This window comes from Pocillopora damicornis, chromosome 4 (genome assembly GCF_964200805.1).
Source record: "Pocillopora damicornis chromosome 4, jaPocDami1.2, whole genome shotgun sequence".
Lineage (NCBI taxonomy): Eukaryota > Metazoa > Cnidaria > Anthozoa > Scleractinia > Pocilloporidae > Pocillopora > Pocillopora damicornis.
The window spans coordinates 7,531,426-7,547,121 of record NC_142673.1 but is presented as its reverse complement, the minus strand read 5'-3'; the positions used below and the strand labels follow the sequence as shown (position 1 = coordinate 7,547,121).

The 15,696-nt window shown below is 36.7% G+C and overlaps 1 pseudogene; it reads right to left on the bottom strand.

Annotated features, from left to right (window-relative positions):
* Positions 1-7,266: 7,266 nt before the first annotated feature.
* On the bottom strand, positions 7,267-8,291 carry LOC149046664 (uncharacterized; annotated as a pseudogene).
* Positions 8,292-15,696: the final 7,405 nt, after the last annotated feature.

Below are 15,696 nucleotides of genomic sequence, written 5' to 3'. Positions count from 1 at the left end.
AAACTCAGACAATGACTGAAATCACATTTTACTTGCCATCCTATGAGATAAAGGAGATGAGAACAAACTCCTTCTCTAAAACTGATTCCAGGTGTCTTTAAGTTTTAGCGAGTAAAAGCTTGCGCCAAAATACACACAAGCAAAATTAACAAAAAACAAATAAACTTTATCTAAACCAATTTTTATTAAAAGGGATTGAACAGATTTTATTTACTGAAGTGAAAAAGAACAGATGTTAAAGTAAAGTTATTGTACTTTAATAAACCTATTCCCTGATATGAAATATGACTAAGCACTTTTTATCGAGCCAAGGTAAACAACGAGACAGCTTGAGTTCAACAGTCAAGAAACAGTTTGTCGCAATACAACCTTAGCCTTATAACTAGCAACTCCGAGACCTTTTAGAGCTATTATTGCTTCCTTGCTTCATTACTATCGTTCTTTTCATTTTACATTTCCGAAATATATGCAACTTGAACGTCTCGCTCCTCCCATAGCCAATAATCGCCGCATTTCCTGCGAAGAAGCCTAACGGTGTAGGAGACCGCCTTGCAACGGACGTCGCAGCCGCTGCAGGTGGCATTGGAGACGAACCTCGGCACTGTGTCTATGAAATCTATCACTGCGTACGTGAAAGGACATTTTACAGAGTGAATCGACCTCTTCTTTCGGGATCCTTGGTCTTGAGTTGGAGGGTTGGACGGAGGAACAATCATATAACCACGTCGATGAATGAACCGAAGGATGTCATCCGAGGACGTTTTGTTTGAATCCATGCCAAGGCAAGTGGCAAGGCTGCTCCAATTTTGACTGCATGGCAAACTGCACACCGCGACACAGGAAGTCAGCAATACTAAAAAACCTGAATTTAAAGATGATATGGAAATGTAAACCGAGTTTAAAACCATGACCCTATCTAACAGAACGTTGAACTCTTAAAGAAGCGTGTTAGTATTATTGCTATGCTTTTCTAATCAACCAGAAGGCTTCGGAAAATAAAAATTTAACGTTGCAACATTGTTTAAAATGACTCGCCGGCGATAAAGCGATTTCCATACAACTTCTGAGTTTCGAAAGTAGTTCGCGACTACTTTGATGTTGCTCTAATTCCCTTTTGATTGGCTCTAGGAACTCATTACATATTCAACAACTCATCTGAAGCACCAAACCAATTGTTTCTCTTGCCCTTGACACTAGTATTTTGAATTATCCATTGATTTCTTCCTCTCTCGAGTGGTGATTCCAATTCCTCTAGTTTCAGCTTTCTGCCGCTTTTCAAAAAGCGCTCTGCGTTTTAGACTTGATGCTGGCTACATCGTACATTTAAGGCCGTGTTATCTCTACTTTTATACATAGTTGTTTAATCCTCTCTACTAGTGCTCAACATCCAAAGGTGTACACTTAATCAGGGTGCTTATGGAACAATATACAATTTTGTGATAATGAAATAAGAGCCGTTTCAAGAACCATGCGTTTTAGAGGACGAGCAACCACCTATCAAATATGGCCAGCAATGAACATGTTCTAAATTGATTTCGGCCCAGAGAATTAAAGGCACTAAATCGGTTGTTTGGCGTGACTGCATCTTTGGCTATTGCCAGAAAATTTAGATGGATAAAAATCCAAACGAAAAAAATATACCTAGAGTAAATCAGCTTCCATATCTAAACCATTGTAAAGAATTACGTCTGAACACAACTTACCGCAAGTTTGTACATTGTTGTATGTATTTCTTTGTTTCTTCGGAAAGACTTGCAAGTGACATCTGGCTAAGCTGAGCAAAGCTTATATAGCCTTAAGCTTCGAGGCACAGCTGAAACGATACTGTAACCAAAGTGGAATTTTTCGATAAAATGATCCTATTTCTAAATCTAGGAAAGTTGCAATATCAAAGCTATAAGCACTCTGAGTCTATATGCCAATCTTTAGATTTGGCGACCTTCAAAATATGTTTACAAGATATTCCTTCAGTGATTGTTGATCTTCAATTCTTTTACTTATCTTTATCTGCAAATATTACAAGATCAAAGCCAGTGAACCCCGCCTGGCCTGAACTGTTCAGGAACGCAGAAATAGAGTGAAAGCCTAAATGCACATGTACCTTGAATAGGTTTGATTCCTTCAGCCACATCTAAAGTAAAACAAAACTTCTAAAGTAAATAAGCATGTCCGAGTATGTAGTTATTTTCGTTCTACCGTTTCCGAACACTGATTTCAATCAGCGTGGGTGTGTCAGTCTCTAAACCACAATAACAAACAACGCCTTGATAAAAAGTTTAATGATTCCGTATCAAATAACATAATTGTATCTGCTGCACTGGTAGAGGCATTAATGCAAACGAACTCGATCTTCTGAGGGCGTCTCCTCAACTGTATCGGTGTAGCAAGCCATTTGTTTCCTGCCTTATTAATTTGTTATGTTGACGTGGCTACCAATGTAATCTCTCGACACAGGTTCCCAACTATTACTGGAAGTTGAAAATACACCATGTTTGACGCTCGTGTACAAGCAACAGCGGATCACGGAAACGTATCATTCCCAATCACAATAAGTCCACTTCTTTACTTTAGTTAAAAGTGAAAAGAGACAACTGTTGTGGTTTATACTTAATATAAAGAGCAATAAAAGACGAGCCAATGCCGACATTAGATGACAAGGCGATAAAGGCAAGTGACTAAGAAAAAAAAAAACGAAGCAATGGATATCAAAAAGCGTCCTATAACATTCTAACTTACGACGAATTCTCTTCACATTCTTCTAAGGGGGAAGGTACACTTTTGCCACCATTATCCTTTACGTAAACTATTCATATAGAGAAGCAACAGAGGAAAGTTTGTAATGTATACAGATTTATTTTTATCTCTTCGTTGTTGTATTGGGCCTCAGTCTGGTTTGCACTTGCGACGCATGCACAAACTGAAGCATAACATCTCCCATTTCACCAGGGAACAGGATCGATGCGAGCACAAGGGCAAACACAAGACGAAGTAAAAAATACAGGCTTCATAGCCTGTTAAAACACAGGCTTTGAAATAATACCTGACTGTTATGCATTGGTATGACCAGCAATTTCATCCTTGTCTTGTAAACGGTCGTAAATTGATATAGCCACCAATATTATTTCTCCACTCAGTCAAAAATGACCGCGTTTCCGACAATAGATTTGCCAGAAATAGGCAACATTAATGTGCAGTCTCAGACACATATTAATCACAATTATGGAACTGATATTGCCCCAACTTCAAATAAGTTTTTTTTCATTATTTGAAATGGAACAAGAAAGAACATAGCTTTCCCTGTTTTGCAAAAAAAATAAAAAATAAAAAATAAAAAATCAGCAGTTTTGTGCGTTCCTCTTTATGGTTGTGAATTAACAAAACTACATTGAAGCCATTTGATATCTGACAAGCAAGGTCGAGTTTTAATGTTGTTATGGGCTCTGAGAAATAGGATTATAAGCTTACTCATTTCAATTAATTTATCTTGATATAGATAAAAAAAAATTAAAAATGACAGTTTAGATGTAGATGGTTGATGGATAGTGTGGCAAAAATTCTGTCAGTTGAGTCCATAGCTATAAAAGATATTTTAGATGTAACTATTTTTGATGTGAACTCTATGAAAGACGGAAGGTGAGAGGTAGCTTTAAGAAATCTTTATTTCTCAGCAATCGAAGAATTTAAACGTGCCATTTCCAGGCCAACAGAACCTGCGTTGGTTAATGTCGATTGTAATTTTTCTTAGCTTCAAGTGCGGCCCACTGTAGCCTGATTGTTAATATTCCTTCCTTCATAAAAGGTGGGTTTTTCCCTAATTCCCTTTCCACGGTTCAAAATAACTGTAGTGACCGACATATCGATATATGTGTCTTTAGGGAAAGGGTTTCATCGCTTTTCAGAAAGTTTCAGTGTTCTTTCACATCCAGAAATTCTTTACAAAAAATTTTCAGACACTATCAACGATTGAGTTATATACATAACAAACATAATGCATGTACTTATAATGCTTATCAGAATTTTTTTTTCGGTCTTTCCAAATTTTTTATATTGTAATTTTTAGCTTCGATTTACTTGACTTACTTAACGCGCGCTGTTATTGGTTGGTTGAACTTGTTTTATCAGAGTACAAAACACAAAGCTCAGCTAAAGCGGTTTGCCAGTTTGTACAATATCCGACCATTTTCCGGGCGTCACTCCAGCTTTATTTTTGTTAATTGAAAGAAAAGTTTTACAGTTTTTATTGATATGATTCTCCTTGTATGCCTTGTTCAAAAATTAGCACCACGGTATCAGACAACAAGAAATCTCAATTAAATGTTTTCTTTCATATTCTCGCTTAATCCAAATCATGTTTGCTCTTTCTAATTTCAAATAGCCTTTGTTCCCTAATTTTGATTTCGGAAACTTCCTGGTGTTGACTTGTTGAATTCCTTCTCTAGATTATACTGCTTTCCTTCTATGTTGCTTATTGGATTATACCGCACAAACATTTGGTGCTTTTCGCGCGAAGTGATTGGTCTGCTCGGAGGTTATTTACGGTAAATTCATAATTGATCGTCCCATACTGTACTCCACGATAATTCGCGCCCAAATCGTTGAATAGCTGTATATTATTAGATTTCCTAGAAAAGAAAGTACGTACCCAGGAATGCTTTGTAAGTATGAGCTATTGCAAAATGTTATTGATTTAGAAGATTACGAAGAGTAAGAAGAATCAAAACTGGATGAAACGAGATCCCTTTCATCCGTCCCGACATCCTTTAGGAAGACCTTTGAAATAGATCTCCGAGTGCCAGGAAATCGTGACGATTTTCCTTTCACACGAGCTACGTGCTGCCTTGGCGAGCTATTTCCCTTCCTCGTGAGTTCCCACTGAAGTCCATAAGTGTCAGTGCAGCCGAAATAAAAACATTTTTGTCACATTTAGAGGAGAAACGCATTCCTTCAATAATCTGTTAAGGAACTTCTTTAGTATTGACCATGTAATATTAGCGGATGTGGTTCAGTAAAAAGGACAAAGAAAAGCAATAGTGTCATATTGTCCCATTACTTGAAAATGGGCTCTCTCGTAATACTTGGTATCTACACAGGTACACTGAAAGTGCCCATAGCACCGATGTCTAAATTATAAATGATATAAATGTCTAAGAATGGTATAAAAAAGGCTAGCATTCGGCCAAACTTTAAAATACTTTGAAGAAATATACACACCTGTGGTAAGTTTTGATCAAGTTGTGTCCAGAATAATCCTATGCTATGGTTCGCATCTGAAACCTTATATCATTTGTTCATTTTTATTGTTCACCATCTGTAAAATTAGGTAAAGTTTTCGATAGCGTTTAAATGCTCACAGTTTTTAAAGGATATAGTGCCGTTCAACTTCTTGGAAAAATTATTTAAATTTCCTCGAACAGCTCTTCCTTGTGTATCGAAGTAACTTTCACGAATTTGCATGCATCCGAATTAATGGTGCACTTTTAAAATTGGATTTCTAGAGGGTGAAGAGAATTTCGAACAAGATTATAAGTAGATATAACACCGCCCTGCGTGTAGTCTGCAGTCTTGTAAATCCTTAAATAGCGTCGAAAATTTAAAACCAAATTAATAACAACAGCCATGAAACACACGGGAAAAATGAAGGAGAGTGAATAAATGATCAGATGAACTTTATAAAATCATGCTACTTGTGTCAAGCGCAGGAGATCGGATCTCTATTAGTTCAGTTTTGCATATAAATTTGGGAGTGGTGTGGATTCTTGCAGCAAATAACAAGCGAATTAAAGCAACAACAATGTAATCACGTCTTTGTCAACTTGCAATCGATTAAATCGCTTCGCCCCTAGCAAACTTTGGGTGGTCAGTATTGCAATGTCATTTTTCCCTCCGAAAAACATTCTGATTGATTTTTAAATTTAAAAAAAGGATAGCTCAGATATCAAAAAAGTTCCTTCAAGAGTTACGCATTTTGTAAACTCACTTTTAAATAACATGATTATCTTTTTTGAATGTTTTTGAATGTTAGGTTTTCTTATTGCTGAGTTCCTGCCTCGCAGTATGCAGTCTGCTATGCGGTCAAAATTGGAGCGGGCTATCAACTTGTCTTGACGTGGGTACCAATAAAACATCCTCAGATGACATCCTTCAGTTCATCCACCGTTATGGTTACATGATTGTTCCTCAGTCGAATCCTCCAACTCAAGGCAAAGGTTCCGATACGAAAAGGTCGATTTTCTCTGGAAAATGTCCCTTTACGTACACCTTGACAGATTTAGTTGACACAGTGCCGAGGTTTTTGGGCCATGCCACTTGCAGCTGTTGCGACGTCCGTTACAAGCCTGTCCTCTACACCTTGAAGGTACTTTCGTAGAAAGAGCGGCGATTATTGGCTGTGGGAGGAGCACGACATTCAAGTTGCTTATATTTTGGAGATTTAGATTGCGCGGACCAGAATTAAACAAGTAAGACAGGAAAGATAAATCGCTGAACAGTTATTTGTTAGACTAAAACTATCCTAAAACATATTGTTTCGAGATTGTTGAGGCAATAAATATGATCCATAGTTCACAATGGCTAGATTGCGAGTGCCTCAAAGATATTGTTAACTAGAAAAAGGTCCAAGTTTCGCTATTAACGCTTTTTGGTATACAGATTTAAAATCATTTGTGGATTCAGCTAGTTTTGCTTTTGTGTTTGGTTTTTAATTTCTCATTGTAATGGTCTTGGATAAACTTAAATAAAATCAGAGATGATTGTTGAGAAAAGACATCATTTCAAAACACCTTTTATCAATATCCCACCTTTGCCATCAATATTTTTTATTCTGGTTTTGAAACTTTAATTTTCTTATTGCTACATGTTTATATAACTCGTGTTACCGGTTAAAATGTTGCTTTCAGTTAACTAATCTCTTTCGAATGCTACCAGCTTCACAAAAATAGAAATGCTTCAAATATCATTTAATCAAGATGGAAAAGTTCATCTCCTGAGTGTTAAGCACGGCAATTTATTCTCCAATTACCATACTATTTCACCAAATAAGGTCACGATGACGCGCAAAATATGCCAAGGTATTACACTGATCAGAACAGGCCAAAAATACGGAGCAACAAAATGGTCAAGCATTTGACAATAAAAATCTGCGATAAAATATTATAAAGCATAACACGACGTTTCGACGTTTCCAGAACGTCATTATCAAGTAAACTAAAATATTAAAATCGAGTATATATATAATGAAGCGGTGAATAAATTGCAAAGCGTTAAAAGTTAAACAAAGAGTTTGGCCCTAATGGAATCGCTCTGGGTGTTTAAATTGGGCGTTATTGTTCTTATGTACAACATTTCATAAACAAGACAATCCCATTTCGTGCCACATTTTTTTAGCATTCTAAAGTGGCTCTCCTTGAGTAAGTCAATGTTCCCATGGGCATCTCTCAGGTGGCGACCAATGGCAGAGTATCGATGATCAGCAATGCGTTAAAACAAATGACGCGTCGTATATCCGACGTAATTTGAATCACACAAATCACATTTAAAACAGTAAACAACGCTATGGTGATTTACGATGCGTGGCTTGATTTCTTTAAGCTTTAGGTCCTGCTCAAGTTTCTTACTGGTGTAGACTGGTTGTACATCAATGCCAATTTTTGAACTGAGATCGCGCATTTGTCTTTTGGCAATGTTCACTGAGACTTGATCTTTGAAAGGAATACTGACTCTTAAAGTTTCATCAGATTTTGTCTTAGTATCTGGTGTAGAGGAATAATCACATTTGTCGATAATACAGTTCACCAAAGAACTAGGGTAACCAAGGCGACGAAACATAGATTTTAGATGCCTACACTCATCGACGAATGCTTGATGCGTAGAGGACAATTCCTTTGCAAAATACATCAAAATGGTCACACCGAAAATGGTCACACCGAAAAATACAAATCTTTGGATTTTTTTATTTTTTATTTTTTAAGTTTACTTTCAAAGAAATGAACTTTTGAGCACGACAAGTTTTTTTAATTTGGTCACAAAGAACACTTTAATGATTTTGTTTCCTAATGGTGCCCATTATGCAATCGATACGACGCACAAATAAGGCCGTATGATGTATTTTGCAAACTAAAATTAAAATACTAAAAAGGAAATTGCTCGTTTTTTCCTCGTTCATTCAGGGCTAAGAAAAATCCCGCGCAACTCATAAAAAATATCCGCGCGTAGTAAATATCAAACCGTAGAATAACCGTTTCGAAACAGTTGCCTCGAAAATCAGAAAGTGTTACATATGCCAGTGCACAAGAAAAAATTTCCCACAACCATATTTTAGTGATCTAAATTACATACTGAGAAACAATCTAAACCAAAGTAATAGTTTGTTCCTTCTCTCCGTCTCTTCCTCCCAAGCTCTGGGCTTAGAAATCAATCATATCGATAACATGTCGTGCCAAGATCTTACTGTAAGTGTTTTGATCTCGACGGATATGACGTTAAAAAAATTTAGCAATAACGGTAATATCTTCAAGTTATTTTTCCTCTTATTTTCCTTCTTCGAGGGAGAACTTTTGCAAATAACCTATTGGTTTTACCATGAATCATGCTATAACTGTTACAAGCACAAGACCCCAAGAAGGACAAAAGCACTGAAAAACAAGGTAAAGAAATATCAAGGGCGAAACTAGGAAAGAAGGATTTAAGAACGAAGTACCGCTTGTTTCCTTGAATACGGAGTAATCGCAGGTCGGAAAAAACTGCCTAACATATATCATCCTATTTCGGGAATTATCAAGCAATATTGTGCTTTAGGCTGATTTTCAAAAGACAATAGGTTGACTTCTCGAAGACCTATAGAGGAGGACCAGCGCTGAAGCATTAAAACACACTTCACGGCTTTTACCGCTGTTTTTTCTTTCGCGGCTTGTAAAAGAGATCATGATTTATAAAAAGCTGTATTTAGCGTGCATTTGATTGGTTCTTACTTATGATCTTTTTGAAGAGAGACGCGTAGATGACGTCACCATTAAGTCCTAATTCCTAAAAATAGAAATAGATTCCATGTTGCCGTGCGTCTGTCCAGTAATTGATCAAAAATGACGTTAAAATGTGCCATGGCTTTTGTGAAGTGCCATCACTTCTTCCTTGTTGCCTGGTCGCTGAAAACAAGAGTCAGATGCTGGGGATATACCTTCACAAACATTTTAAAGGAATTCGTTCAAGCTTTAATAACAAGGGAAAAAAAAAACAAGGCATGTACTATGCCGGAATTTATTAAGTCAGCATATACATTTGTTATGCAAGTGAGAATACTTTTTGAAAAATATTATGGGGAATGTTGATGCTTCAAAAATCTCTAAAATTTTTAATTTGTTTTTGTTTCACTCTCTGGCTTTGCGAGACGTTCATATTCTTATCCTCAGTAATTTATCATATTGGTTAGTCCAACACAAATATCACGCAAGTCGGCACGTTGAACTGTAAACGACATCAAGTGACTCGTCAGAGGAGACGTAATTAAATCATTTTTAGTAGTGGAATGTGACTGTAAAAAACAAAAACAAGTAACAAGCTAAAGTAAAACTGAAATTATGTTCAGTCGTTTATTCTCTAGTGTGTATAACGACCCCAAACTATCACCAGTTCCTCGCACAGTCGAAAGAAGGATACAAAAATATTAAACTCGCTTCCAAGTCAAGTGAAATTGTAATTTTTACATACTTTTAAATAGTCTTGATAAAGTATGTAATGAGTACTGAGACTCCTTATTTGAATGAGATAATAGAGAACCTCATGATTAGGGTAAAAAATACCGTCAAATTTTGGGGCGGCGATTTCAATAAGACACTTCGCTGTCGTCGTTCTGATTTTAAGTATGAATTCAATTGTTTCAAAGTTGAACTAATGCTCATGAATAGCGTAGATTTTCCTAAAATCAAAACCAAGCTAACATACAAGTGCGACATTTTTCTCTATCAGAGGAGTTTCAAAGTCCGAGATCAACAAATGATCATGCACGCGATTATCACTGCGAGCTAAATTTGTCATGTCTGTTTTGTTTTGTATTGTTTCTTTAAAGAAACTGAAACTCGATCTATCGATCTCCATTTTGCTCTTGGCACTACACGTGAGCTGCACTTTACAAATACCTGCAGGATAGATAATTTCTTCAGTTCGCTTACTCAGGAAAAGGAAAACAATCCAGAGGAGAGGAATTTCGTTGCGCAAAAAGAGGTTATCCGCCGAGAAAAAGCAGAAAAGAAACTTACCAGTGTCCGAAATCAGTGACCCTGGAAGAAAATGCTGCCCTAAAAGACTCCGAGATTCGTTTCCCTGGAAAAGAAAACAATTTCATCGCTTCATTTACAATTATTCTTTCGTGATTGCGCGCCGCATAAAGAAAGTTAAGAAAGTGGTATGTTGCTCGCACCAATCAGATCGTTTGGGGTATGTATCTCGCACCAATCAGATCGCCGCATTAGGGCATGTATCTCGCACCGCTCAGAGCGTCGTTTTTGTTCTTTGGTTTGAGAGGTGTTCAAATTTCAACGAAGTAATGGGGGATTCGGCGAAAGCGGGTCGTAAAATGTAATCATCTTTTAGAATGAGAAATGTTGGCTTTTCTGTGTTTTTAACGTGCATTTTACCGCGCTTCATGAGAAATGCGATACTAGTGGACAGATGAAAAATATCAGATTATCTAAAGTGAACATGTTACTCGTGCTGTGAAAATGGTGGATAATTGTTCGAGAGAAAATGGTCTGTACACTGTAGCACGATCATGGTTATTGTTCCTTCACGAAGAGAGCGAGTGGAAAAAGTTTAAATCAAATATTGCTTGAGGTGTTGATGAATTGCACCAAACATTTTGATTCGAGCAGTTCTTTAAGGGCAAGCTGTGTTGCAAGATTCATGATTTGTTGAGTGTGCCGATTATATTTTTCTGGATCGGCTTGCTCGGTGCTATCTCTAGATAAATGTCTGATTAAAATTAACTATGGATGATTCTGCACATGTTTTCGATGCCTGGAGAAAGTGATCTTGTGGAGTCGTTTGAGTTTGGCCAAAAACGAATTTAGATACCATCGTTAGCATGTGTATTTGATTTTGTTATCTGGAATAAATGATTTACGGAAGTAAGTTAATATGATGTGATCTACGAACGTCGAAAATATATCAAGTCGAAGGAACAGTTTTGGTCTCGGTCTGCATATGTCAACAAAATAAACACATACCGCTTTAAAAGATGATAACACAGACCACGTGCAAAGCTGTCAATTGTTTCTCTAATATTGCGCGTGTTAAATATTCAATAATGACATCTCTACAGACAATAGTGCAAATAATCATAAAAGCTGATCCCAGAATTGCGTGAGCTCGTTAAGTTGTAAGATGACATGTTATTTCAAAACAAGGTTCTCAGTCTGCATTTTGTACCCACTCTGCAGTCTGCAGTCTACATTTTGCACCTAGTCTACATTTTGTAGACTAGGTCTTGTACATTTCCGTGGCACCAATACAGTTTGTTTTTGGTTACAGTTATTCGCGTAACACACACAGTCTACCACAAAATACCTGCATGTGAGTTAATTCGACATTTTCGTTCTTTTCCGCGTTAATTCTCTTCTTTCCTTTTGTAAAAATGTAGACATCACTTACAATGTTTCAAGTAATCCACCCACGCCCAAAAAGTAACTGTTGCATGCATAGCATGCCTATGTTTTACTTTTAGGGGTTGGGAAGTAGATGTTATTAACTTAAGAAAAATATTGAACCTGGATTTACAAAACATTAATGCAACTTGACCCATCGAGATCAACCTAAATTTGCCGAATGTGAAGGTAAGTTTTTTTTTTCTATTTTGTAATGAGTTCAGGGAAGGGGGCGGAGTTCAATTTGGTTGAAGTTGCTCCGATAGTCAATTATGCTAATACAATCACTCGCCCAAGGCTCAATAAATATTGTTGAATATTTCCAATTATAGTATTTCAACAAAATTAACTCCACCTTCGGCGAATAATTGTCACTGAACTAATCAAGATCACTGTCTATTGATACTTCAACCTAAATTGCATTAGAAGATCTCTGAGTTAGCCTAAGTTCATTATGCCTTGGGTTTTCCCTACTATCTTTCCCACTATAACCACCTATTATCGGCTATGGAGACTACCCGATAATCATTTCCGTTGCCCTTGAGAACGAGTCTGCGAGGTTCGAACGCTGAAACAAATGTTTCATTCCGAGAACAAAAGTTTTAAAATGCTTTCTTCGTTTGTTGACAGAGATAACACCTCTACAATCTCTTTTTTCGTTCGTTTGTTTTTCTTTTAATTTACTAATTTGGAAGCGATTTGTTGAGCTAACATTTTGCATTGTGATTAATGTTTTAGAGTGTGGTGAGGAACACGTATTAAAACGCCTACCGGCTAGCTGCAAAAATTAAAATAACCTTTTTCTTACGAGGAAGCGGATTTGTAAGTTTCATCCTGTGAATACAGCATGCTCCTGTGCATTCAGTTTAGTCAGTAATCACAGCGTGTGACGAGTTTCGGAACGGTAGAGGATGAGTTTTATTTCGCAGTAAATGTGAAAACTCCCGTGTGCTGGATTGCAAAAAGCTGAGCGGTGGAATGATAAAGCTGTTGCTTTGATAAATACTGAAACATGTAACATCACCTACCACGCGAACTCTTGAAGAAACTTTGTAGCTCTCTCAGGCAGGTTATAAACGATTTGATATGCCACTGGTCCAAAACGTTCTCATGGTTTCTGTTTTCTTGTCGGAGAAGGATACCTTTGACAATAACTCTGCCAAAAATCATGGAAATTAGGAAAAATTTGAACTAGATCATTTTGGAGTGCTTCAACACTCACCATCATGACCATAAATATTTTAAAATCTTTTTCTCACCCCCCCCCTCCCTTCCTGATATCCAGTTATTATTGGGTCAATTTCTAACATTATTTTGAGCGACATTATTTACTGCTCTCCTGTCTGTAACTCAACATGTATTTGTTCCAAGTTTTTAAAATATCTAAAGACCTAAAAACAGGAAGTGGTTCCTCAATATTCTACATGTTATGTTTTGCTCTTCTTCCAGAAAAAGAAAGCTTTCAAAGTAAACGACTTCTTCTCACCCTCAATTTAAGTTTAAGTCCATAATAAACTGGCGCCCTTCAATTTAAAAATATAACGTTTACTACTACAATATTCTACATCTCACAAGTCAGTGCCAACATAACAACTAGAAGAGAGCCCCCCGTCGGTTTCAGCGCAAACAGGAAGCTGTTCAACATGTAGGTATAACCTCTTTCTTTTCAAATTGAAAGTCCTTTAACATATGATTTTATGGTACATTTAATATAGTATGACATCTTTGCAACACGTATCCATTCCGTTGCTTAAAGAAACCATGCATGGGCTAATTTTTATAGATAATATCAGATAAAATGAGGTGATATTAAACAAGAAAAACACAATTTTGAGCTAACCACTTCCGCATTTTCTATGTTCCTAAAATATCAATTAATAAAAATTTAAAAATTTAACGTTTACTACTTCAATATTCTACATCTCACAAGTCAGTGCCAACATAATAACTGGAAGAGAGCCCCCCGTCGGTTTCAGCGCAAACAGGAAGCTGTTTAACATGTAGGTATAACCTCTTTCTTTTCAAATTGAAACTCCCTTAACATATGATTTATGGTACATTTAATATAGTATGACATCTTTGCAACACGTATCCATTCCGTTGCTTAAGGAAACCATGCATGGGCTAATTTTTATAGATAATATCAGATAAAATGAGGTGATATTAAACAAGAAAAACACAATTTTGAGCTAACCACTTCCGCATTTTCTATGTTCCTAAAATATCAATTAATAAAAATATAGTTTTCCTCCTGCAAGAAAAGGGAAATTCAAGGACAAAAGGATACAGTTAAATTTCATAACTGATCCGTACTGTAGCTCAGTTTCAATGACTTGTGTTCTTAGAGTAACCGGAAAGTAAAGTTCTATATTCGTCCGAACATTTTAATAAAAGATGGACCGTCATAAGCCTATGAAGCACAGGCAAAAAGAGGATATTTTAAGCTTATTTTCGAGCGTATATAAGGGCATGGGTTCAGTAGAGTCCACAGCAAAAGCCGCCAGAGGTTGACAAAAAGATACCCATATTCAAGAAGAACCCAAAGAGGGACAAAATGGTCTGTTATCCAAAGCAAGTAAGGCTTTTAGTTATTTTTGTTTCTTTTTAACACAGATGCTTCTAGTTTAACTAGTGTCAGTTACTTCCAAATTAGGGCAAACACGCTGACATTACTTTGGATTTGTAGAGAGGTATATTAAAGTTCACACGGCAACCAGGTGGACAATCAGACATAGTTTGATGCTACACTGGTTTGCAGATTTAATGAAATGTAACCGAAAAAGTTACAATTCAGAAGTTACAATTGTAGAGAGGTTTTACTGCAAAAATGTATGTTCGCCGAGGTAGAGTTTTTTTTTTTAAATTGAAAACAGTTTAATCTTGACGCGATTAATCCTGACCCTTAAAGAGAAGTGGATGAGAAATATAACGGGACGTCAGACATTTCATATCGAGTTGATCTTCTTTCACGTTTTTTTTTCTGTTTCTGTTTTCCTTCCCTGACTCATGCTCGCCTGCCGTGAAATAGATCTTTCATAATCACTCAACACAACACGGGGCTATAAATTACAATTAAATCTGACTGTGTCTTCTTCGTGTTCTACTCTAGGTCCAAGCTTTTACAGTGGCTATGACAATCGCTCTCCTACTTTGTACCTTTAACTACGGTGACGCCAGATCACAGTTGAGTCCAGTACCTTCTATGTCGGTTGTAAATGGAAGCGTCACTTGTGGAGCAATAGAGGCACAAATACTGTCACAAACACCCTTATCAGTAGCTAACTCGTGTACTAAGAAGATCAGGGCTGTTCGTGTCTGCAACACACTTGTAGTACACCATGAATGCAAAAGAAATCGTCATTGTTCACGGCCGACGACTGTAGCTTACGACTTCAGTTGCTTAAAACCGAATCTGTCTTGCGGGTTTACTATCACCTGTTGCGACACGAGTCGATCAAGACAAAGTCCTGGAAAATGATTATTTTTCTCCTTATTATGGATATAACTTGGAAATTTTATGGATGACCAAAAGCGTAATACGCTATAATATGGTAGAAAAGAAAATTAAATTGTAAGATGTACGAAATTTAGCTTTAAACTAAATGAGAGAATCTGTTCAGACCGATTATTCAGTGCAAATAAATATTTAAACCTTCATTTGAATATAAAAGGTTTTTTTTTCGGTAACGATTTGTAACCCATTTTTCGTAGGTTTCTCGATAACCAGTCTTTTCCTTCATTGGTGGATGCAATCCCTGACAACCATCGGATATTCGTTTAACAATTTCTCTACTAGCAGGAAGTAAAAAGAGTTTACATCGAAGGGCACCAGTTTTTTATTGACTGAAATTTAAATTTTGGCTGAAAAGAAGTCGTTTACTTCGAGAACTTTCTTTGTCTGGTAGAAGGGCAAAACACAACATTAATCCTAACGAAAAAAATATACCCACTTCTAACACAACACATCTTTTAAAGTATAGTTAATCACATGATTTCGAGTGAAATTTGGAAAAAAATAAGCAGGAGTAACAAAATTGCAATTTGCAATTTGTGGTCTTTGAAA